General features: G+C 34.2%; 1 long non-coding RNA gene across 1 annotated transcript; it reads left to right on the forward strand.

Annotated features, from left to right (window-relative positions):
• Nucleotides 1-1553: 1553 nt before the first annotated feature.
• On the forward strand, nt 1554-23523 carry LOC134267276 (uncharacterized). Its single transcript, XR_009992127.1, has 4 exons — nt 1554-1678; nt 21549-21603; nt 21902-22034; nt 22955-23523. It is a non-coding gene; the product is annotated as an uncharacterized LOC134267276 (long non-coding RNA).
• The last annotated feature ends 918 nt before the right edge of the window (nt 23524-24441 follow it).

Here is a 24441-nt window from a genome sequence, read left to right on the forward strand (position 1 = left end):
TGATACCATTGGTCGCAAACGGACGAATGTTCAAAAAGTTGAAATTTCAACTTTTTTGTCTTTGAATATTTTTTGGGATAAAAAATAAAGTTCACAAAGTGTCTGCTAAAAAAATTAAATACGTTTCCGGAATGTTGATATATGCATTCCCAGTAAAAATATGACTAATCCAAACAATTGATAGAGTTCTCCCGATTTATAATAAAAATTCTCAGAAGGTACATGTAGGTACATACATGTAAAAAAAACATTCAGATATGTATTTAATGAGATGATGTAGTTTATTGTTCTCTAAACAGCTGGTCGAGGGAGAAGTCCCTCTGTATCTTTCTTAGATATATATGTCATTTAAAATACACAGGTTTACTTTGCACTCAGATCCGTGTTTGCGCTGCACATTATTTGAATTGTTTAATTCATTATTATTGTTCATTATCCATACCTGTTTAATACATGTACACTGATGTATTACAAGCACTTTCGTTACTGAAAAAGTCACTCCTTCAGGCTTATGATAATTTCAAGCGTTCTGATTTTAATATAGTGGTATTGTATATGAGAGAGAGAGAGAGAGAGAGAGAGAGAGAGAGAGAGAGAGAGAGAGAGAGAGAGAGAGTTATAACGTCCCACAAAAGAACAAAAACATTTTTTTTCTTCAGGACTTACGCCTTATATACATTTCTGTCTATTATGTAAGGGTTAATGTACGAGTAGCGCTCTATTCCTTAAAAGTAATGGAACTGAGGCCCCGAAGGAAAAAATAGACAGTAAATATTATTTACATGTGTATATCAGACAGTGAACTTTCATACTTTTGTGAGAAGAAATTTATTATATATTTATTTATTTTTCAGGCGCGTAGCATCGTTTTTGAAAGTGGGGAAAGAAAAGAAAGAAAGAAAGGAAAAAAGTTGCCCCAAAATCCTATATCGGGATAGGTAAACTTTTTGTCAGTGACTACTATCACCAATAATGCATACTACACCCCCCCCCCCTGGCCCCCTGTTGCTACGCCTCTGTTTTTCCTCTTTTAAACACTGATCAAGTGAATTTAAATAATGCATTGCTGTGGGGAAATTTAATACTTTTTTTACTCAAAATTAAATGAACTTCACATATCACACCTTTTCTTTCTATATGAGCCATTAGTATATCGATATCTTCCTGGATTAAGATTACATTTTTTCTTTCGTGTTATAGCGCACACCTGCACATAAGGTATTGATGTTTTTCACTAAGAATTAGTGATATCTAACAACTGCTTATCATACATGAAATACTAGATTATGTAATATTTAACAAACAGCAATCTTTTGTAATAATCAAGAAGACTTAATTTTTAGAAAAAAAATACAAATAACGTTAGACCTTCTTTTTTTTTTTTTACATCTTCCTCGGTCATCATGTTATAACTTTCCTGAATGATATTATTTAACATTACATCTAACCATTATTCAGTCCATAGATGCCAATGTTTATATGTATTGAGTAACGGACTATTGTATCCGAAATATTTTGTGTACGAGTTGGCATTTAATATTGCACGGATTATCTATTTCCTGTGAGCGTCGGCTGGACGACTACGAATATTCAACGCAGAACTCTGAACTGCCATAGATCCACTAGTCTAAAGAAAGAAAAGCAAAGGTTCTTCGTGTCTCCACAGTGATTTCTCAGTGTAAGTAATGTAGTAACTAAGTTAGAGTATGTGTGTGTTGTTTTTATGCCAACTGGAAAAAAAATTCTTTCGGCTTGATCTCGGATGCAGAAATATCACTTATGTCTGTATGTGTTTGCAAAGTCTGCATGAAAACTGTGTGCTATTTGAATCTATAATTTTCGTTTGAAACTAAGTTTTATTGTCTTCAATTCTAGTCTATTCAGATTTTCCTCTGCCATGATTGTGATTTTGAGTTTTATCTCGTTGTGTTACCACAGGCACCAGAAGTGTGGATGAATACCCCCCTTTTTTTATTTGAAAAAAAAATATGAGTGTAATATGTTGACGGTGCAACCGTTAGAGCGAGTGCAAATTCTTCTATTGTTTTAAGGTGGCTCATTACATCCACCGTTTATTTTAGATTTCAATACAGCACCTTTTACATTGTTTTATAATGTAGATGTCAAGTAAGTTAGTATAAGTACATAGTACATAGAGTGAAAATACCTCATAATACCTAATAATAATTTTATTAGAAAAATAATTTTCTCCTAAAAAACAATTTATGTCATTATCTTTTTAATCTATGCATAAAACATTAAGAAAATGTGATAAAAGAGACAAGGAATGTATTTCAATGAATAACATGTGTCAAATTGAATGAAGAATGTTTAAACAAAATGAAAAATCCAATTTGAAAAATATTTGGTATAAAAAGTCCACTTAAAGAGTTATCTTTCCTAATTACCCAAGACTCAAAACACTACGGAACGTTTGACATTACGTCTAAAATCAGAAAAAAACTTTAAATTGGCAGAGTATACATTTAAATCAATTAAGCAATTTTATATGTATCAACACCAACACAGTAAATAGTGGAAGTAAATAACTTTTTAATTTCAACAAGGTTGTAGATTTTAACTCGAATTTTCCCCATACAAATATGTCATTGATTTCTAGAGCTCACTGCATGCATCGCTATGAAATTGACATTACTTGTTTGGCGAAGATTTGACTGTTGTTTTCTTTTGTTTCTGCTTAATAGCAATTCTTCTTGGTTTATGCATAATGAATCTGTTACTTTGTTTTCGCTGTTTATAACACCGCATGTTTCATCTATTTTTAAAGCATTTTAAAGGTCAGGGTCATATTATAGAGGTATCTATAGTCAATTCGTCCCCAGAGAGAAACCGGTCGACACAATGGAGGTTTATTTTTTTGTGTAGTACGTCATCAAAAAGTGGTGTAATGAACCTCCTTAATTTAGATCGTCAAACCGCACGTGACATTTGGTGCGTCTTAGATGTCGTATGTAAGTTACAAAACCAAGAAAAAAACTTGAACAGTGCTGAAAGTTAATGACGAAAGTTTCGTTTACTATTTATCTTCAATGTGTATCAAATAAATCAAGGCAAGTAAACCTTTTGTTGAATATTTGTCGTTATTCTCGTGAGAACGTAGCTAAAACAAGTGGTGCATTGTGGGTCCAAATTACTGCGTCAAAAAATTCTATTGAATGAATGTGCAGTAGACCGAATTTTCTCTTCACACAGGCGTTGATTTAAGTGTCATTCAATTCATGATTCCGAGGTGTAGGGTGGATCAAAGTTTTACATAGGAATATATAGGAAAATATATCTTTTTCTTAAGAACAGAAAAGTCATGATAAGTCATATTGATATGGAGGCACTTAAAATGCACCCGACCCAAAAATTTTTTTAGTCATTTTTTAAGGTACATTGATACTGTGATAAAAGAGATAACTCTTTATGACATAAATGTCTATTATTCCTTTATAGATTTGCCAAGTTGAAGTGTCTTTTTTGTCCAATTTTGCCCCGCAAAATTGTACTTGTACAAAAAAATACTTGTCAGTATTATACTTATAAAATACATTTCTTTTGGAAAATCATTAACTAAAGGTTCAAGCAACATTTTATATGAGCGAGCAGAGGGTTTATGAACCTTAATACATGTATAATTCTTTTTTCAATTCTTCAGGATATTGAAACTGTTTCATTTTCAATTTTTGTTCTTCAGGGATTTTCCACACCAGTTTGGGAATGGGGCCCGGGCCCTTGCAATTGGGAATTTTACGATGTTTTATCAAAAATTGGGAAATTCTGATATCTAATGTAAGACTATATTTCAATAAATATTTAACAGTTAGTGAGTCAGAATGAAGTTTATTGTCAAAACAAAATCTTAAAATCTAACCATTCTATTCTTTTGTGTTATAAAAAGTGTGATTGCTCGGTTCAAGATTTCCTGGTTTAATCATATTAATTCATCATCATTTGTGCAAGAACTGCAAATTCTCATTAAATGATCTAATGAAGAATTAGTAAGCCTATTTCAATCGGGTTGTGCACAGCAAATTTAACTAAGTAAGATTTCATTTCGTTTTCAAGGAAATTTGGAATGACGCCATTTTTATTTTCATGGATATACTAGACTGTCATATTGCTTGAAACACCTGACGATATTCTTTACTTTGTAACTTATTTTTAAACAACTCCGTTAGTCTCCTATTGCCTTTACATTTTGTCAAGGTCTTTTTGTAATATTTCAAATTGTGGCTCATTTCTCACATGTCACGTTTCTGCATAGCCATTTGATTTCCGCTTTTTTTGAATTCCGATCCCGTATATTTGTAAGGAATCCGATCCCGACCGAATTTTAAACGCAAATAATTTTAGGGGAAAAATAAGGTAAAATTTTGGGAAAAAAGGTAGGTTTTTGCAATTGGGAATGGGGCCGAAATTCGGCCCTACACGGGGCAGTGGAAAATCCCTGTTCTTATCAATCAGTGGTTTATAACAATAGTGGAGCTTATCTAAAACGATGCTAGGTCATTGATTTTCTCAGTTTCAAAACACGAAAATATATTATTTTTGTAGATAAACATATTTCTAGAAACAAATATGTAGCTAATCTTGAAAAACGTCTGTTTATTCTAAGATATTTAGTGTTAAATGTCGGATTCTATTCTATGGCGAATGAACAATGAGTGAAGCTCTGCAGCCGCAACAGTTTCTATGCAGAGATTTCGGGCTTTCCTTTGTGTAGGAATCTCAGGTAACTTTTACAGTCGCCGACAAGGCATATATATAACTTCTTTTGGATTTCTAGAGAATATGTATTGGACATGCCTCACAGCTAGATGAACCCGTAGTCACATGGATTTTTTTACGCCCTTCTTAAGACGGGACGTATTGTTATAGGCTTCATGTCTGTCCATCTGTCTAGCTGTTTGTCTTTTGTCAACTTTAACCTTCGCCAATACTTTTGAACAGTGAGAGATACAGACTTTTTATAAAACCCACGCTCCGAAGGAGAGGGGGGTATACTGTTTTACCATTGTGTCTCTGTTTGACCGTCTGTCTAGCTGTCCGTGTGTCTGTCCTAAACAAATTTTTGTCACAGTTTTCTCAGCAACTACTGATCGCAGATGCTTGAAATTTTAACACAATCTTCTCTGAGGTATGCCATAAGGTGGGATACAATTTTGTTCAAATCAGATGTCAACTTCCTGTATGTTTGTTCGTCTGTCCGTTTCATACATAACAAATTTTTGTCGCAGTTTTCTGAGCAACTACTGATCGCAGATGCTTGAAATTTTAACACAATCTTCTCTGAGGTATGCCATATGGTGGGATACATTTTTGTTTAAATCCGACGTCAACTTCCTGTTTGTCTGTGCGTCTGTCCGTTTCATACATAACAAATTTTCGATGCAGTTTTCTCAGCAACTACTGATGGCAGATGCTTGAAATTTTAACACAATCTTCTCTGAGGTATACCATACGATGGGATACATTTTTTTTTAATCTAATGTCAACTTCCTGTTTGTCTGTGCGTCTGTCCATTTCATACATAACAAATTTTCGTTGCAGTTTTCTCAGCAACACTAATCGCAGATGCTTGAAATTTTAACACAATCTTCCCTGAGGTATGCCATATGATGGGACACATTTTTGTTTAAATCCGATGTCAACTTCCTGTTTGTCTGTGCGTCTGTCCGTTTCATACATTACAAATATACGTCGCAGTTTTCTCAGCAACTACTGATGGCAGATGCTTGAAACTTTAACACAGTCTTCTCTGAGGTATGCCATACGGTGGGATACAATTTTGTTGAAATCTGATGTCAACTTCCTGTTTGTCTCTGCATCTGTCTGTTTCATACATAACATTGTAGTACTTGAGAAGAATTTTTTAGAAAGATTTCCCTATATATTCTTATGTAAAACTTTGATTGGCAATTGTGGCCCCACCCTACCCCCAGGGGTCATGATTTGAACAAACTTGAATGTACATTACCTGAGGATGATTCAACATGAGTTTCATCTTTCGTGTCGCAAAGGTTCTTGAGAAGAAGATTTTTAAAGATTTCCCTATATATTCCTATGTAAAACTTTAAACTTAAATCTACAATACCTGAGGATGATTCCAATTGTGTTTCATCTTTCCTGGCCCAGTGGTTCTTGAGAAGAAGATTGTTTAACAAGATAAGCTTGTGAAACACTATGCGCCCGGCTGCACCAAAGCTATTTTTAGCATATAGGTCACAGTCAAGGTCACAAGGGCATGACCTTGATGTCATTTGAAAGAACTTAAGTAGTGGATTAGGCATACTGAATATGAAGACTTTATCTTGAATGGTTCAAAAGTAACATTTGGCAAAAGTTTGGAAATACTATTTTTAGCATGTAGGTCACAGTCAAGGTCGAAAAGTCAATGACCTTGGTGTCGTGTGAAAGAGCTTGATTAGTGGAGTATGCATACCAATGAAGAAATCTGTGAGCCAAATGCTCAATGCTCACTAGGAATACCCCCGCTCTGATGTGAATAAACACTATCATGTTAATATACATAAGTTCAATTACAGACAGATGCACAGAAATGTATGAAATTGAAATCAGATTCATATCAAAATTATAATCCAACCATATGGCATGCCTCAACAAAAAACTAATGTTCTATTGTTTAAATGAAAAATATTTCGGAATTCCATTTCTATTTTTTTTCTCTGTGATAACTCTTTGAAAGTTAGCAGAGTTGATATCTTGATAATTTTACCGAAACGTAAATTAGGCAGGTATATAAGTCAGTAACTAAGGATTGATTGATTGTATGTTGTTTAACGTCCCTCTCGAGAATTTTTCACGAGTATGGAGATGACATCACTTGCCAGTGGAGTGCAAATTTTGTCCTATACTCGGCACTCAGGGCCATTGAGCAGGGAGGGATCTTTTTCGTGCCAGCACCTACTGCGACACGTAGGACCTCAGTTTATTGAGAGGCCTAATATGCATGCAAATCTTGTGCACATCTGTCTCTATGTCTGACACTAAGGAGGCCAAATATGCATGTGAATCTCGTGCGGCTGCCTTTGTGTTTGACGTCAGTAGGCGAGGACTATTGAAATTGACATGGAAGTCCTCGCTTAATTTAAATTTATGTCTACATTTTTACAATCAAAAAAGCAGAGCCTGTTTTGCATAAATTATCCCATGTTTCCCACTATCGTTGATGCCCAGGCATACTATACTATCTAGAAAGTGATTCCTTAAATAAGAGATGATTTATGGTTGTACAAACAAAATAAATAATGAATCGGATCAAAAGCAAGTCAATGCTGTCTACTATCAAAGAGGCCTAGCTAGGCCTCCAGCAAGGCCAAGAACTCAATCCACTTCTGTAAACAGCTCATCTGAATCAGGTCGAGAAATTGGCACCACTAAATACACTCATCAGAGACATCATCTGACTTTGTTTAAAGCAACTTATCTTCTTCTGCTGTTTTAACATACACATAAATTGGTTTCCTGACGAACTCCTGTTTTATCAACTGCAACATTGCATTCAATATGGAAGCGAAGAAGTTATCTATGACCTATACACTTGTTTGTGCTTCCGACAACCTAAATATAGGTCACATGTATATAATTAACATTAACAAAATTGCTTTGATTATTATAATTTAAAATTCCTTTGTTGTTTATTTCATAAATGTTGATATTTGAATACAGTAACTAACCAATCATTAAATTTGATACATGTTTTTATGAGACTTTTTATTTTAGCAAAAGAGTTAGGTTCACTTTATGCATAAAGTTCACTTTAGGCCCTGTACTTATGTGGATTAATTAACTATCAGCCTTTTTCACATTTCATATATGAAAATAAAGTACAGTAAAACTCGGTTATAACGAAGTCACTGGGACCTCTGAAATTACTTAGCTCTATTTGAAATTGATTAATTCGTTATTATATCCGTTTAAGAAATTCGTTAAATTTATATAGCTGGGATAGAAAATAACTTTGTTATATCCATGAATTCACAGTATCTGTGTTTGTACTAAACAAGTTTTGCTGTAGACATTTGGTGCTTTCATTTCCTATAATAAAATTTCTTTTTTGAGAATCCAGATATTGGAAAACAGGCTTTGAGAAACTGCAATGTTCTTGAAATTTGCAGAAAACATGCATATTTGACTACCTTCAGCAAAGAAATAAAATATGAGCACAGTCCAAGATCCAAAAATTAAAACATGTTCTTTGATCTTCAGAAAGAGATCTTTCATTATGAATTTGCATATCTTGGATCAGAGGTTGTGCTCTATATGAAATATTGAAAAAATACATCGACTGTAGGCCATTTTCAAAGGAATTCACAGGATATGACGAAAACGAATCATTTTTTGACATCATAATACATTGATTAGAGGGAAAATTATGGCATGATTAATAGCTACATGGTCACCAACACTCCAAGTGATAAATACTGCATTTACATAATAAGGAGCTTAAAATCATCACACTCTGTCAGTTGATTGTCCTGGGTTCTTAGTATTTTAATCAAGATATAGGTCATGATGACCTTTTTTTGCAATTTCAAGGTTTTATTTATATGTACAGGATACTTTTAGGCTTCAAGTAGAAGTGATAGTTCACTTTATCAGAAGAGTGATTCAAGGCCCTTGGGCCTCTTTAAATAGCTCTTCTGAGCCAAAGGCTCAAAGAGCTAATGCTATGGCTATTTGTGCAGTGTGCGTAAACTTTTTAGAATATGGGCAATAACTCAAGAACCTCTTGGCCAATCAGTGCCAAATTTGTCACGGCGTATCCTTGGCCCAAGGGCTACCATTTATAATAAAAAAAAGGGTTGGGACCCTTAAAAAAGGGGAGATAATCAGGAAAACAAAACCAAAAGTACTGGTTGCTAAAAAGTCTTCTTCTCCAGAACCACCAGATTTTCACCAAATTTACTGACAAGGATCAAGATATGTCGAAGATTAAAATTTACATGGGGAATTACCCTGGGGCAAAGGGCGTGGTCTCACCAGGTCACTTCAAAGTTGACCTAAATTCACAATTAATAAAAACGTGTATATTTTGCTTACTATAAGGACTAGGATCAACAAATTGTGTAAGTTGGTCCATCTTAGGACTTCACATCATGTTAACTCAAAAGTAGGTCACAGTAACCTACTTTTTAATTTTTGCGAGCATTTGTTTTCAAATTGATTTGAAGGCATATTTTAAACACTTTAATGATCATCAAACTTTGTCAGTTGATGCATCTTGGGTCCTTGATCAACATCAACTTTAAAGTAGGTCACTGTGACCTACTTTTTAAACTTTATGACTAAACCTTTCAAAAAAATTTAATCCCATTATTTCAGACACTGGGAGGTTTAGAATCATCAAATCTTGTAAGTTGATGCATCTTAAAACCTTAAAACATATTTATGAAAAAGTAGGTCACTGTGACCTACTTTTTGAATTTTGCACGCATTTGTTTTCAAATTGTTTAAAATGCATATTTTGGTTACCTTCAGACCTACAATCATCAAACTTGGTCAGTAGATGCATCTTGGGTCTTTGAAAAATGTCGACCAAAATATCGGTCATGTTGACCTACTTTTGACATTTTATGGCTATATTTAATATCTTATATATTGGCTTAGAATCATCACACTTTGTGAGTCAATGCATCTTTGGTTTTTGGAGAGTGATTACCAAAAAGTAGGTCATGGTGACCTACTTTTGCAACATTTTATGGCTATGTTTAAGGTAGAACCTATATCGGAAAAGTCTTTGTCACAAGATTTTTAATCTTTTCAAAATGATAAAAAAGCACTCGCTCATCAATCAGTTAAAAGCTTAAGCACATCACATGTTTCCTTGTTATTAAATCTAGTACAGCCTGTGAAACTTGGAATGGTAAAAACATACTGCGACTACACATTTTCGGTCAGTTTTAGGGGTACTTTTCATAAAGAGAATATGAAAAATCTCAAAAAAACTCAATTAAACATTGCCGGTTGTCAGCTTTATCAACTGAACAGTATTAAACAGTATTTCTCAATAATAAATTCAAATTTTTTATTCCATTGACATAAAAGATTAGTCCACATTTAAGAAAAAATGGGCAAATAAATTCATATTATATTTTAGAAAAATCAATTTTCCACCCTAAATTTGTCAATATTTTTCAAAGTCTTCATCAGAATGTTTATCAAGAGGGGAAATCTTTCATATGATGAAGGTGAACATGGCCCATGGGCGTCTTGTAATATGTAACTTTTAGGCTTCAAATAAAGTGATAGTACACTTTATCATCAAAGTTATTCAAGAGCCCTTGGGCCTCTTTATTTACCAACTAAGACTTGTTGTCCTGATCTTTTTGCTCTTGCCAGGATTTAATTAATAACTCTGACTTTTTTGAACATGTTAAACATTCATATATTTTAAGTCTCCCCTTCCATGGAATAATTAGCCATTTTGTTTATCCAAATTGTATTTTTCCTTTTAAACAGTAACTTGAATAGTTGATAGAAAATTTGTAATCAAACCCAACCATAGATCAATTAAAAATGCCACCAAAATTTTTATACTCTATTTATATGAGCGCAAGCTATGAAAAGTAAGAACAAGGAAATTCATGTAGATATCAAACAAATTGTAACATTATTCAAGACTACCCAATTCTTTGCGCAAGAACACATTTAATAAGTAAATATATATGATACTTTTTTTTGAAATCTGAAGAAATTCTAATTTTTAGGATTTTTGCTAGTTCTATAGTTTCAACAGATAGTGTACATCCGTAATTCGACAAATTATCACAATGTAATTTCATTACATGAGAAATATTTGTCCAATGTAGGTCAAGTGTTTTTGATGAAACTGCTCTGCCTAAGGTTCTCCAATTTGAGAAATGGGATTTATTAAGGCATACCGGTAAAGCTTTATGATTAAAAATATATATAAATTGATAATAGGTATTAACGGAGTATTTTAGCATCGTTTTAAAAAATTCCATAAAATTTTTTGAAATCGCTTTAAAATATATATAATTTCTCTTAAGCTGTAAAAACCGGGTATTTAAGTTTTAAATTAAACTCAGGGGATTATCGGTCATAATGGTTCTACATGTAGCACATAGCTAAGACACATCCTGTCATACGAAGGTTCTTTTAAAAGCGATAGTAGATTATTCAAGCTTCTAGTTGATATCATCGGTAAACAAGTGCCATGTCCATGTCAAAATATACGTATGCGATTGATGAGTTATGGGTTTTTGTAGATGAGTAAGATGGAGCTTAAAAAGTATGTCATCGGAAGAATGACCTACTTTTGACATTTTTGTGGCTATAATTACAGAATCTTTGTGATAGACACTGAGAGAAAAAATTAATCTAGTAATCATTAAACTTTGTCAGTTGATGCATTTAGGTTCATAAGTGAAGTTTGTTGGCCAAAAAGTAGGTCACATTGACCTACTTATGACATTTTCTATGGTTATATTTAAGTATCTCAGGCACTTATTAGCTAAGAATCATCAAACTTTGTCAGTTGAGGCTCTCTTGAGTTTTCAGACTTTTTTAACCTTGCTCTATTTATAAGGTCAAGGTCAAACCTTTGCTTTTTGATTAAACCATTATGGGTCTCTTGTTTTGTGTTTTACAGATGCCAAAAAGAAAGAATCTTGATGGCCGAGAAAAACGTCTGAAGGACAAATTGAGAAAAAGGGAAAAGAGAAAAAATGCAACCCAGTCTTTACCTGATGTGCCTTTAAATGAGCAGTCAGATGTTTCTGTCAGTCACTTGGCGGTAGATGGAGATGAGTCAGCTTCGCCCAATACTCCTTTTGGGCAAGGTTTTATAGGGTTACCTCCTCTTCAGGAAAAACCCTTGGCCAGGGTGCAGGCCTCACCTAGTGTGAAAATGCACTCAACTGCCCCGAGGTTGCCATCTCCTCGGGGAAGTCGTCTGTTTGTCCGCAACGAGGACAAGGCACCGTCCCCTGACTCCCCAGCATGGGTTTGTACTCCACCGAGGGTACCTGGGCATGATGATGGCTTTAAGCCTAGCCCAGCAGGTCAGGCGCAGCTGGATACCTCCAGGGCGGAGGAGACCAGCAGGACACTAAAAAAAGATGAGGGCTTCTTGACTGATTTAAAAACTGAGTTTCAAACGAATACTAAAGGAATTTTAAACGAATATCAAGAGAAACTAGAGAATGAATATGATTACCAAGATCAAAATAAGCAAAGACATGGAATTGAGATACTTGAGAAATTTGAAAATAAGAGATATGACATTCAGAAACAAATGAGTGAGATACATGAAAATATGAAAATAGAGAATGAAAATGAGACCAAAGAACATATAGATCATGGATATCAAACTCCAGAAAAACTGAAACATGAAAACCAGAGAAAACAAAATGAGAATCATTGTAACAAAAATGAATATGTAAATTCTGAACAAATGTTTGAGAATCATGTAAATCAAAAAAAAATGCATACTGACCAAAACGGAAATAATGAGGAAGACGAAAATATAAGATATGAAAATGAGCAAATTTCAAACAGTATGAGTGTAGTTCAAGGTTCATTTCACCAGGGAGAAATTATTTTTGGTGAAAATGCAGGCACACAGTGTGTAGCAAATTGTTTATCTGGTCTTGCATATCACAACATTAAAAATGCAAAGTACTGGCAAAGAGGAGACATGAACAAGATATTAGCAACAGGAGATGAGTTATACACTTACTTGCAACGCAGTTCTACAATCAAAAGTAGGTATCTGCTAGTTAGTGAGCTCCCTCAGTATTTCGAGTGCTTTGGTAGAATGTTTGAATTCAAAGCAAATGAATCAATTGCAAGTGTAATAAATTTATCAAGTGCAGAAGTATGCTATGATGATTTCTGTGCTTATTCACTTAGAGATGCATTACAGCTATCACTTGGAGATACCAATGGGTGTATTGTATGTTTTGGTGGAAATGCATTTGTAGTTGGGAAAACTGACAATGGATTCTTCACGTTTGATCCACACTCAAGATCTTCACAAGGACTTTTGAGTGTAACTGGAAAAAGCACAAGGGTGCTATATCAGACAGTCGAAGAATTTTATGAACACATTCGGTCATTAGCATTGTCCATGGGTTACTCAGCTGTTGTTGACTGTGAAATAACAGGTGTGCATTGTACATTTAAACAGATCATTGCAAACACATGTGATTCTATAACAAAAGAAGCACCATTCCCAACTAAGAAATGCGAAGTTGATATATCTGCTCTAGATGTAGAAAAGAAATTGCTACAGTGTGGTGGGAAAGATGGTAGCAATGCAGATGATTTATGTTACCTGTATACTGAAAATGAGAACATAGGGAATGAATTTCCTCCTCTCTCTGCAACAGTTAATATGGAGATTAAAAAGGATATTTGTCATAAACTTGGTATTGATTTTTCAGTGGATGAAGCTTATTATTATACCGATTTCATAGCTGAACAGTCTGTTCTTGTGAAGGATATTGCACAGGATGGGAATTGCTTTTTCAGAGCTATTTCTTACTGTATTTCAAATACCGAAAATTTTCACAAAGTAATTCGACAAGCAGTATGCAGACATTTAAGGAAGAATGAATTTCACTTTAAGGGCTTTCAAAGAGATAGTAGACATGCAATAAGTACCTATCTTGAAATGTCAAAAATGTCTGAAAATGGAAGATGGGCATCTGAATTAGAACTGATAGCCACTGCTCACATGCTGCAAATTGACATTTACACATTTACCCAAGGAAGATGGTTACGATACTCGGGAGAACAAGTAGAATCAGGATGCCATGTTAACAGAGGCTCATTTTATTTGCACCACATTAATGAAAATCATTATAATGTGGTTATATCACAGCAGGAGAAAACACCCTCTACAGATTCTCCTTGTTTATACAACTCTGCAAGTCCACTGCCATATGTAAGAAAAAGGGAAGTGAAGCAGAACAAATACAAAGAATATCTTGAGAAAAAGAATTTGAAATACAAAACATGTTCTGAAGAAAGAAACTGGGTTTTAGGAAGAAACAGGAGGAGATATAAGGATAACCCAATCTTCAGGAAGAAGATTATTCATCAAGCAAAGCAAAACTATGAAAAATATAAAGACTCTCTGCACTTTAAAGAAATTGTGAATATGAGGTGTAAGAAAGTCAACAAAAAGATGTATTCTAACAATCCAAAATACCAATTAAGGAAAAAAATTGAAGGCATTCAAAGGTATAAAACTTGTGCGTCCTATCAACAAAAGATGAAAGAAGCAAGTAAAAGGAAATACAGAACAAACCCTGAACATAAAGAGACTGTGAAAGAAGCAAGTAAAAGGAAATACAGAACAAATCCTGAACATAAAGAGACTGTAAAAGAAGCAAGTAAAAGGAAATACAAAACAAACCCTGAACATAAAGAGACTGTGAAAAAATCTAGTGTGCACAAGTACAAAACAAACCCTGAACATAGAGAAACTGTAAAACAGGCTAGCATACACAAGTACAGAACAAACCTTGAGCATAAAAAGCAGGTTATGGAGAGTAGTATTGAGAAATATAAAACAAATTTGATGCACAGAGAGAATGTGAAAAACAATAATGTTAAACGATACAAAAATCCCCAGTTTAAGAGTGCTCTTCTGAAGAATTGTAGGGTAAAATACAAAAGTGAGAAAAATTTCAGAGAGAGAAGAAAAGATCAAGTAAAGCAAAGAAGGAGGGAAGCTATTCTGAAGCTGGGAAATGAAATTGAAGTAATCAATAAGTTTAAACAAAATTCATGTAATAGTCCAGAGTATGTCTGTTGCTGTTGTCAGCGCACATTATTTGAAAATCAGGTGCGTAGTTTTGACAGCAAATCATATGAGAGCAGAGAATGTGCAAAGGAGTTGGTCAAAATGTGTGTACAAGAGGATTATTTACACAACTGCACTGTGAATTGTCATCAAGGCTGCACAAGGTCATCTCTATGGATTTGCAGAACTTGCCATCAAAAACTACTCTCAGGAAAAATTCCTGCTGAAGCAGCTGTGAATAAAATGAAAGTACCACCAGTGCCCATGGAACTTAGAACTTTAAATGATTTAGAAAAGCAATTAATTTCCATTCACATACCATTCATGAAGGTCATGAACTTACCACAAGGAAGACAAAAGAATGTGCATGGTCCAGTTGTCTGTGTACCATCAGATTTAAACAAAGCAGCTAGCTTACCACGAACAGCAGATGCTTCCATGCTTCTGAGAGTGAAATTAAAAAGAAAGCTTTCATTTAAAGGATATCAAGAATATCAGTTTGTGAATCCGCACAATGTGATCAAAGCTTTGAACTTCCTGATGGAAAACAACATCTGGTACAGGGACATACAATTAAATATGAACTGGGAAGCATCTGCTGAAAATGACTGTTTAATAGAAAAAGAGAATTCTGAAATATTTGAAACTGAAGATACTGATGATCAGGATCCACCTGCAGCTTCCATTGCATTAGACACCTGCTTACAACCTATAGATGTGGTTCAGGAAGTGTTAGATCATTATTTTGATGATGTATTCAATCTAGCTCCAGGGGAAGGAAAAAATCCAGTAAAAATGTTACAGGATGAAGGAAATGAAGCCAAAACATTTCCATACCTATTTCCAACAGGACAAAATTCATGGAATGAGAACAGAGATATTAAAATCACTCTCGGTAGATATTTTCATAATAGGTTGATGAATGCTGACAACAGATATGCCAAGGATACAAATTATTTATTTTTCTGTCAGTACATGTCTGAACTCAATCAAGTTATAGAGAAAACTCAAATATCTGTCAGAAAATCTTCAGCTAAAACTTCATCAGGGGAAAGTATAAACCTTGAAATGCTACAAGATGTTGACAAGTTAACCAAATTATTTAGAAGTGATGAAGCTTTGAGATTTATGCAGCCTATACGAGGAACACCAGCATACTGGCAAGCAGCACAAAAGGATCTCTTTGCCATGCTACGTCAAATAGGTATTCCAACTTGGTTCTGTTCTTTTTCTGCTGCTGAATTCAGATGGAATACAACAATAGATGCAATCTTACGCCAACAGTGTGATGACAGACATGCAGAAGACTTGGACTGGACAGAGAAAAGTGAAGTTTTAAGGAGTAATCCTGTAACAGTGGCACGGATGTTTGAACACAGATTTCATGTTTTCCTACATGATGTGATTATGTCACCATCAGAACCCATTGGAAAAGTGGTTGATTATTTCCAGAGAGTAGAGTTTCAGCAAAGAGGCTCACCCCACATGCATTGTTTGTTTTGGATAGAGGGAGCACCTAAATTGGACGAAGATGGTGAAGATGCTGTATGTGAGTTCATTGATAGATATGTCACATGTGAAATACCCTCTGAGAGCGAAGATGCAGAACTGCGTAAAATTGTCCAAGATGTACAACAACACAGTAAAAAACATTCACAATCCTGCAGGAAGAAAGGCACAGATTGTCGATTTAATTTCCCAAGGCCACCATCTGAAAAAACTTTCTTAACCAAGCCCAGAAATATTCAAGAGGACACAGAGAATGAAAGTGATGGAAACTTGATATTGAAAAAAAATGATGCAAAGGCAATCTTGCAAAGAGTGTGGGAAAACATTCAAGATCCAACTGAAAACTTATCTTCAAGTGAATTGTTTTACAAACTAGGATTGTCTCAAGAATTATTTGAAGATGCATTCAACACTATAACTTCAAAACAGACCATTGTTTTACAAAGAGAACCTTCTGAAGTATGGACTAATCAGTACAACCCATGCCTGTTAAAATCCTGGGATGCTAATTTAGACATTCAGTATGTGTTGGACCCATTCAGTTGCATTGTGTACATTATTTCATACATCTCAAAGTCAGAACGAGAAATGGGCATGCTATTAAAACAAACAAAAATTGAAGCAGAGGAAGGAAATCTTAGTGCACGGCAAACAATGAAGAAAATTGGATCTGCATACTTACATCATAGAGAAGTGAGTGCACAAGAGGCAGTATACCGTGTGTGTAATCTCAAAATGAAGGAATGCTCTAGAAAGGTAACATTTATTCCTGTCGGAGAAAATCCAACAAGACTTAGTAAACCTTTGCATCAAATGAACAAAAGCAAAGAAATGGCTGGAGATGATGATGAAGATGATATTTGGATGACCAATATTGTAGAAAGATATGAGAACCGTCCCAAAATGCAGGAATTTGCTGAAATGTGCCTTGCAACTTTTTGTGCTGATTACAGAGTCCTGGCAAAATCCCAAGTTCCTGCAAACCTTCGAGAGGGAATCTTCGAATTGCAAAATGGGAAAGGTTATATTCAAAAAAGAACAAGGACAAAACCAGCTATTATCAGATTTCCTAGATTTAACAAAGAAAAGATGGCAGAAAAATTTTACCAATCTTTACTTCAGCTTTTTCTTCCTTACTGGAAAGAAGAACAACTCAAACCACCTAAATATGAATTGTTTCAGAATTTTTATGAAACTGGATGCGTACGTTTGACATCAGGGAAAAAAATGAAGATGGTGAGGGAAATTGTTGATTTGAACCGACAGATTTACTGCAAGAATGAAGATGTACTTGACCAAGCACAAGAGACTTATGAGATTATAGGAGAACCTGAAGACGCCTGGGCTTTACTTTGTCCTCAGACTGAAGAGAGCAGAGAGAACTGCATGAGAAAAAAATCTCAGGAGCTGCCAAAGCAAGGGGAAGCAGAAGATATTCCAGATTTGCAAGATATTGATCATAATGCAGATCTTTTGTACCAGATCCAGAATACAGCTCATTCACGTCAAAAAATGTTGCCATTGCTCCGTACTTTAAATGCAACTCAGAGTGAGATATTCTATTTTGTACGAGAATGGTGCCTAAAGAAATGCCATGGAGAAAAGCCTAAACCATTTCATATATTCATAACAGGAGGTGCTGGAACAGGGAAAAGTCACTTGATTAATACTGTCCAGTATGAAGCAAGCAGATTATTTGCAAGAACTTTAACCAACCCTGAAAGTATCTCAGTTCTCTTAACTGCATTGACTGGTACTGCAGCATTTAATATAGGAGGCACCACACTGCATCATGCATTTGCTCTAACAAAGTACTTACCAATTCCTTACGAACCTCTACAAGAACAACGCCTTAGTTCCATTAGAGTGAAGTTGGAAGATTTGCAAATATTAATCATAGATGAAATATCAATGGTGTACAAGCGTCTACTGTATTATGTTCACGAACGTCTTGTACAAATTAAGAAATGCAAGCTCCCATTTGGTGGTGTGTCAGTTATTGCCGTTGGGGATTTCTATCAGCTACCTCCTGTCAAACAGAAAAAAACTGAGCGACTGTACAATGACTGTTCAACTTATCCTGTAGATTACTGGAAGGAGCTATTTAAGGTTGTTGAATTACATGAAATTATGCGTCAACGTGAGGATGCCAGTTTTGCAGAAGCTTTGAACAGTTTACGAGTGAGAACAAGCAAAGAGAATTTAGAACCACATGTGGCAGAAATGTTATTAGAGTGTGTCAGTGAAGGATCAGATGATGCACTGCATGTGTATGCAACCAATGAAGAAGTAAATAATTACAACCTTTCAATGCTAACCACAAAGAGTCTGGAGCTTGTTGAAATAAATGCAAAGGATTATCAAAAAGATAAAACTTCAGGAAAGTTAAACCTGCGAGAGAATCCCATTGCAAAGAAAAAAGCAGAAGGACTTCCAATGTCAATAATTTTAGCACTGCATGCACGAGTTATGCTGACTCGAAATATAGACGTAGATGATGGCCTTGTAAATGGGGTAATGGGATTTGTATCTGAGATCCAATATGCAAACAGAGCACAGAAAGAAGTTAGTTGTGTTGGAGTCATTTTTGATAACAAAGATGTCGGGAAAAAAAGTGGAAGGAAAATTAACTCTGACAGTATCATGGTGCTCATTGAAAGAGTAGATGAAGAGATAAATGAAAAGCATGTTAAAAGTGTTGTGAGACATCAGTTTCCCTTGCAATTATCATGGGCGTGCACAGCACACAAAGTACAAGGTATGACAACAAATGAAATTGTTGTGAATCTAGACAAAGTATTTTCACCAGGACAAGCATATGTAGCTCTTAGTCGGGTAACATCAAAACAAGGATTGCATATTGAAACATCCCAAAGTGATGTACAAAATTTACTTCGGAGAAAAATATATGCAGACCCAGATGTTAAAAATGCAGTTTGTGACATGCCAAAACTTCTTGAAAATAGCACAAACTTGGCTGAACCTGACTGCAAAAGAATTGTATTGCACAATATTCAAGGCTTGCCAGCAAATTTCAAAGAGATGAAATCAGATGCACGATTTCAAAAAGCAAATGTTATTTGTTTGACAGAGACCTGGTTGCAAGAACAGTCATCAGTTCAATTCTCACTGCAAGGCTTTAGGTTCATGCACACATTGAGAAAGAATTCATATGACAAATCTAATGAGCTTTATACCAAGATTCAAATTTTGAATGGAGGGGGAGTTGGCACATATATCCATGGTGACGAAGAAGCAAGACAAATTGATGTTCCTGTTGCAAATATTGAAGTTGTTGCTTTTGTTTTTGAAGAAAACATCTCAGTTTTTACAGTATATAGACCCAGCGCTTTGATAAAAGACTTCTTCATATCGTCACTTGAGCAGCTTACAAATTTCATCAAACGAGAATGCGAAAATTGTATAATATTGGGGGACTTTAACGAAAATGCTTTAGATGACATTGGACCAATTCAAAAATTCTTGAATGAACATGGATTTAAACAACTTGTTACTTTCCCAACAACAGAGGGAAGGACAATCATTGATCATGTTTATGTGTATGGCCTTCAAGAGTATCTCATTGATGTGTCACTACTTCCGACATATTACAGTTATCATGAGGCAATTATTGTAAAACTATATAGGAAATAAATAATATGTTGATGGTAAGAATAATACAGTACCCAAATAACAGATTTTCAATTGACACTTACAGGGAAGTGATTCTTGTTCTTTGTGACTTTAAAATATATTATTATTTAAGAGATATAACAAATTTCTCTTGTATTAAGGAACCCATTTCTCCATCCCTGACACTTTGTTATAATTAGTACCTGATTGAAACCCTAGATGAACATGAATTCAAAAGTGCAATGCTATTGTGTGCATAAACTACACAGTTTATATCTAAACCTAAAAAAAACGGTAAAGGCTCATGTAAAAGAGTGAAGTAATTACATTTTAACTTCAGTATCATCGAACACTAGTCTCAAAAAACCATGAATGTAGACTGAAGTAAATAAAGGTCTACACTTCTCTTTCTTTATGTTTCAGTTATTTTTTTCACTTGGCCTCAGTGTATTCCACATAATGTGGTTTGACTATATTACTTTGAAATGATAGCAGGATCAAAGCAGTCAATACCTGTTAACAAAGCTTTCCATGTACAATTGTTTCTTTGAAGAAAATTTTCATTTGTATCATGAGTGTAATTTACCCATAATCACTCATTTTTAGAGAAAAGTAATTTAAACGGTAACATTCATGATTTATTAGGCCCTGTTCATGCAGAGGGTTCAATTCAAATTAAATGTAAGTTACTGCAAATTAAACTGAACCGCATTCACATGGGGTGTTTAATGGAAATTTGTTTGATTTGAATTAATTTACTGCGCATTAAATTACTTCGCATTAGCTCAGTTGGAATGTTAAACAAAACTAATTTGAATTAAATTTTGAGGCATGCATGATGACAAAATTAGGTCAAATGCCACATGTCGGTTGTCAGCTTTGAATACGTGTGCTATTTTTGAGTTAAGAACTAAGGAAAACTAAGGTGACTTGATTAGCAAATGACACATAAGTGTGTACAAACACAGAATGTCAAAGTTTACATTGCTTTAGCATAAGATGATTCATTTGCAAATGCATTAATAGTTTGATGAACATAGAATTTTAATTCGCATTAGTTTGATTCGCATTAGTTAACTTTGGACTTAAATTACTGCGAATTAAACTCATTGTGTGAAAAATAAGACTCATTTTTCTCCTCAATAAATTAAATTTCTTGATTCTGTATTGCTCCACCAAAATAGTGACAATGTGTAAATATCTTGGATGAAACTCATGTAGAACAATTCTCAGATAGTGTTGATTAAGTTTGTTCAAATTGTGACTCTCAAGGGTACGGTAGGGACACAAAGGGGAATCAAAGTTTAACATAAGAATACATAGGAAAAATCTTCTTAAGAATCACTAGACAAGGAAAGATAAGCATCCTCAGTAAATTCAAGTTTGTTCAATTCATGACCCAGGAGGTAGGGTGGGGCCACAATTCAATACTGAAATTATTTTTGATTTTACCTAGCTAAAGTGCTCTGGTTAGCAATGTAGTCCCTGGACACTGTGCTTGTTCCATTCACCACTGCATGAAATGTGCTTACATGAGCTCTCTCTCTCATATGTAATATATGTTAAATTATCCTTCAGAATTATGTTTCTTTTATATTTATAGATTGCTGATTCAGAAGTTGAATTCATGAAGCTGAGGATAGAGGATACTTTGAAAAGTATGTCTTATTTCCTATATTAATGCAAATATTCAATACATTGTTATTCAGAATACTTTCAGTGTTGATAAATTATAAACGCTTTCTATATACCCGTATGCATGAATTACAATTAAACACAGAAGCTTGGACAAAGTTTTTCTATTTTTACAGTTTGCTTTAATTTAATGCTATTACAATAGCTTCATTATCAAAATGATGTGACTGAACATGATCAGACTATGATGGCATGTGCAGGTGTATAATGTACCACAACTATGATTGTACCCTTTTAAAAATAGAAAATTTCCTTTTTTAGGAATAATCTAAACCATTATCATGAACAACTTCTTTAGTGATGAAGAGCCCAAATCCAAAGCCTTTTCCTAAGAAAAACTTGCACAGCAGGGAAAATCTTCAAGGAAACTAAAAAGGGAACAGTTTTGACAAGTGTAAGTAACAGTTATGCCTAACATGATAATTTATCTTTTAGGATGATATATTATACAATTATGGACTGTTTAGAAGGGAGACATCACCAATTATCAGGTCTGAATGTTGTCAACCCGAGGTATCACTGCGCCCGAGGGTAATATTTAGACCTAAATGTCATAAATATATATATCCTGAAGAATATATAATTTCAATTACATAGATTAGAAAATAGTAATCAAACCTCTTGTTTTCTTCTACTCTGCTCTGATTCTATATTTCAAAATATTTCAACAAACAAGGAAACATTGCCATAGAATTTATGTTTACCGAGGCATATATAAAATTTATTAGGCTCCATGTGATTGTACTTATAAATAAGAGTTATCATTTAAATCACTGTAGTTTCATTCAAAGGGCCAACACAGTTGTAAGCATGCTCGCTTACGCAGATTTTTGTCATATGAAGGGAGTAACAGTTGTCACCCTGCGATCGTGAGGGAGACATCACAAGAAAAATTGTCTCCCTGCACGTGACCTGCTCTAAACCAATCAGATTGACTGTATAATTCTGAAGGATAATAATACTACTTTCTGAATGTTAGCAATTTTTGGTATCACTTAATATTCAGTATAAATGTCATATATATATATAATCATCACTAAATTAAATATATCACAGTGTGAAAATAATTGCTATACTCATGTTCTCAGCCTAGCTAACCAAAACCATAGGTTATATTTATTTAGGCAATAGACTTGCCCTAATCATGTCAGAATCTTGGATTTTAAAAGATACGGTTTTACAATACATTGAACTAACTGCAAAAATAGGTAATCAGAAAAGCTCATTTCAGAATTTTTTTAGATATGTCTATTATTGTTCTCAATTGCAACTAACACTACGGTAATTTAAGTGTTGACCTTGCTCTTCTACCAGGAATCTTGGTGCCATCAAGGAATGAACGAAAAGGGAATATCAATCTCATCCAATACATCAACGAAAAAACACAGAGGAAAATAACAGCATACAGGACATCACCTGGAACTCAACCATAGGTTTATGTATTTAGATGGCATTGACCTCCGTGAGAACAGCAATTTTAAAAGTTCTGTTCAATATGACTAATGCAGACATGCCAACATCAGAAAGTTGATCACTCTCTTGAGTTATTAGTAAATGAAATATATCAATGGTATAGTGCTTTACTGACATGCATTTACTTTATTAACGTCATTAATATTGTCCATATTTAACCAATAACCCCTAATTTTTCTCAAGAGGATTAATGTTTAATTACTACTTGTATTTTTTTTATTTAATATATGTTTTTAATTTACTAGTTGTGCACTTGTTATTTCTTTGTTTGCTTCTTATGTGTTACAAACATGTATCTCCCAATGTCATGGAGATAGATTATCTATTTAACATATTGTACGTGTAAGTCTGTTGACAGTCCCCATGATCCAATGTGTATTTTATTACATGTATAAACATTGTAACTATAACATTGTTGAGTTTTTTTCATTAAACTACAATATATCACTATATATTTCCATTTCTATTTGTTTTCTCTGTGATATCTCTTTGAAAGTTAGTCAAGTTGATTATTTGATCATTCTACCGGAATGTAAATTTCACCAAGCAATAGGTCAGGAGCTTAGGAGGGCTTAATGCATGTATAATGTTGTGCGTCTGTCTTTGATTTTGATGTCAGTTGGCAGGGACTATTGAAATGAATTTAAATCCATTATCCTACATTTTCTTATAATCTAAATGTACTATTTTATTTTACAATGATTTGGAAATATAAGCCTAAGGAATTACTTTTTAGTTAGTAGAGTATGCCTGGACATTAACGATAGTTGGAAACATGGCCTTAACCCATAAGGCTTAAATTATCCCACGTTTCCAAGTTTCGTTGATGCCCTGGCGTACTCTATTAACTAGACAGTGATTCCTTAAATTAATCTTTGATTATGTTGTATGCATATTATGGTTTTGATATTTATGTCCTGAATATTTTCCCATACATATTTATATAATAACAGACAATGTACATCATTGAAAAGAACATGTATTAGTCTTAAAATCAAGAAAGAGCTGCAAGGTGAGAAATTCCCTTGCTCTGAGACAATGTTTTTCTTAATTTTTAAAGCTTATGGAAAACTTGTATATTCTAAAATTATCTTTTCAGTAATGATATCTTTAACACATATGATCATTTATTCTATTAAATTACTTATGGTTGATAATTTATTTTTAAAGTTATTAATAAAGCATACTTTAGAGGAAAAAGGTTTTGTTTTGGCAAAAAGAAGTGATTTTCTATGCACGATCAGGAATATTGCAGGGGACATATAGTGTTTGTCATGTCCATCTTCTGTCCTTCCGTCACACTTTGCATTTAGCTCAGTTCAAAGAAA

The sequence above is a fragment of the Saccostrea cucullata genome, unplaced genomic scaffold (assembly GCF_032062105.1).
Source record: "Saccostrea cucullata isolate Sc308-1 unplaced genomic scaffold, CSIRO_AGI_Scuc_v1 ctg8877, whole genome shotgun sequence".
Classification (NCBI taxonomy): domain Eukaryota; kingdom Metazoa; phylum Mollusca; class Bivalvia; order Ostreida; family Ostreidae; genus Saccostrea; species Saccostrea cuccullata.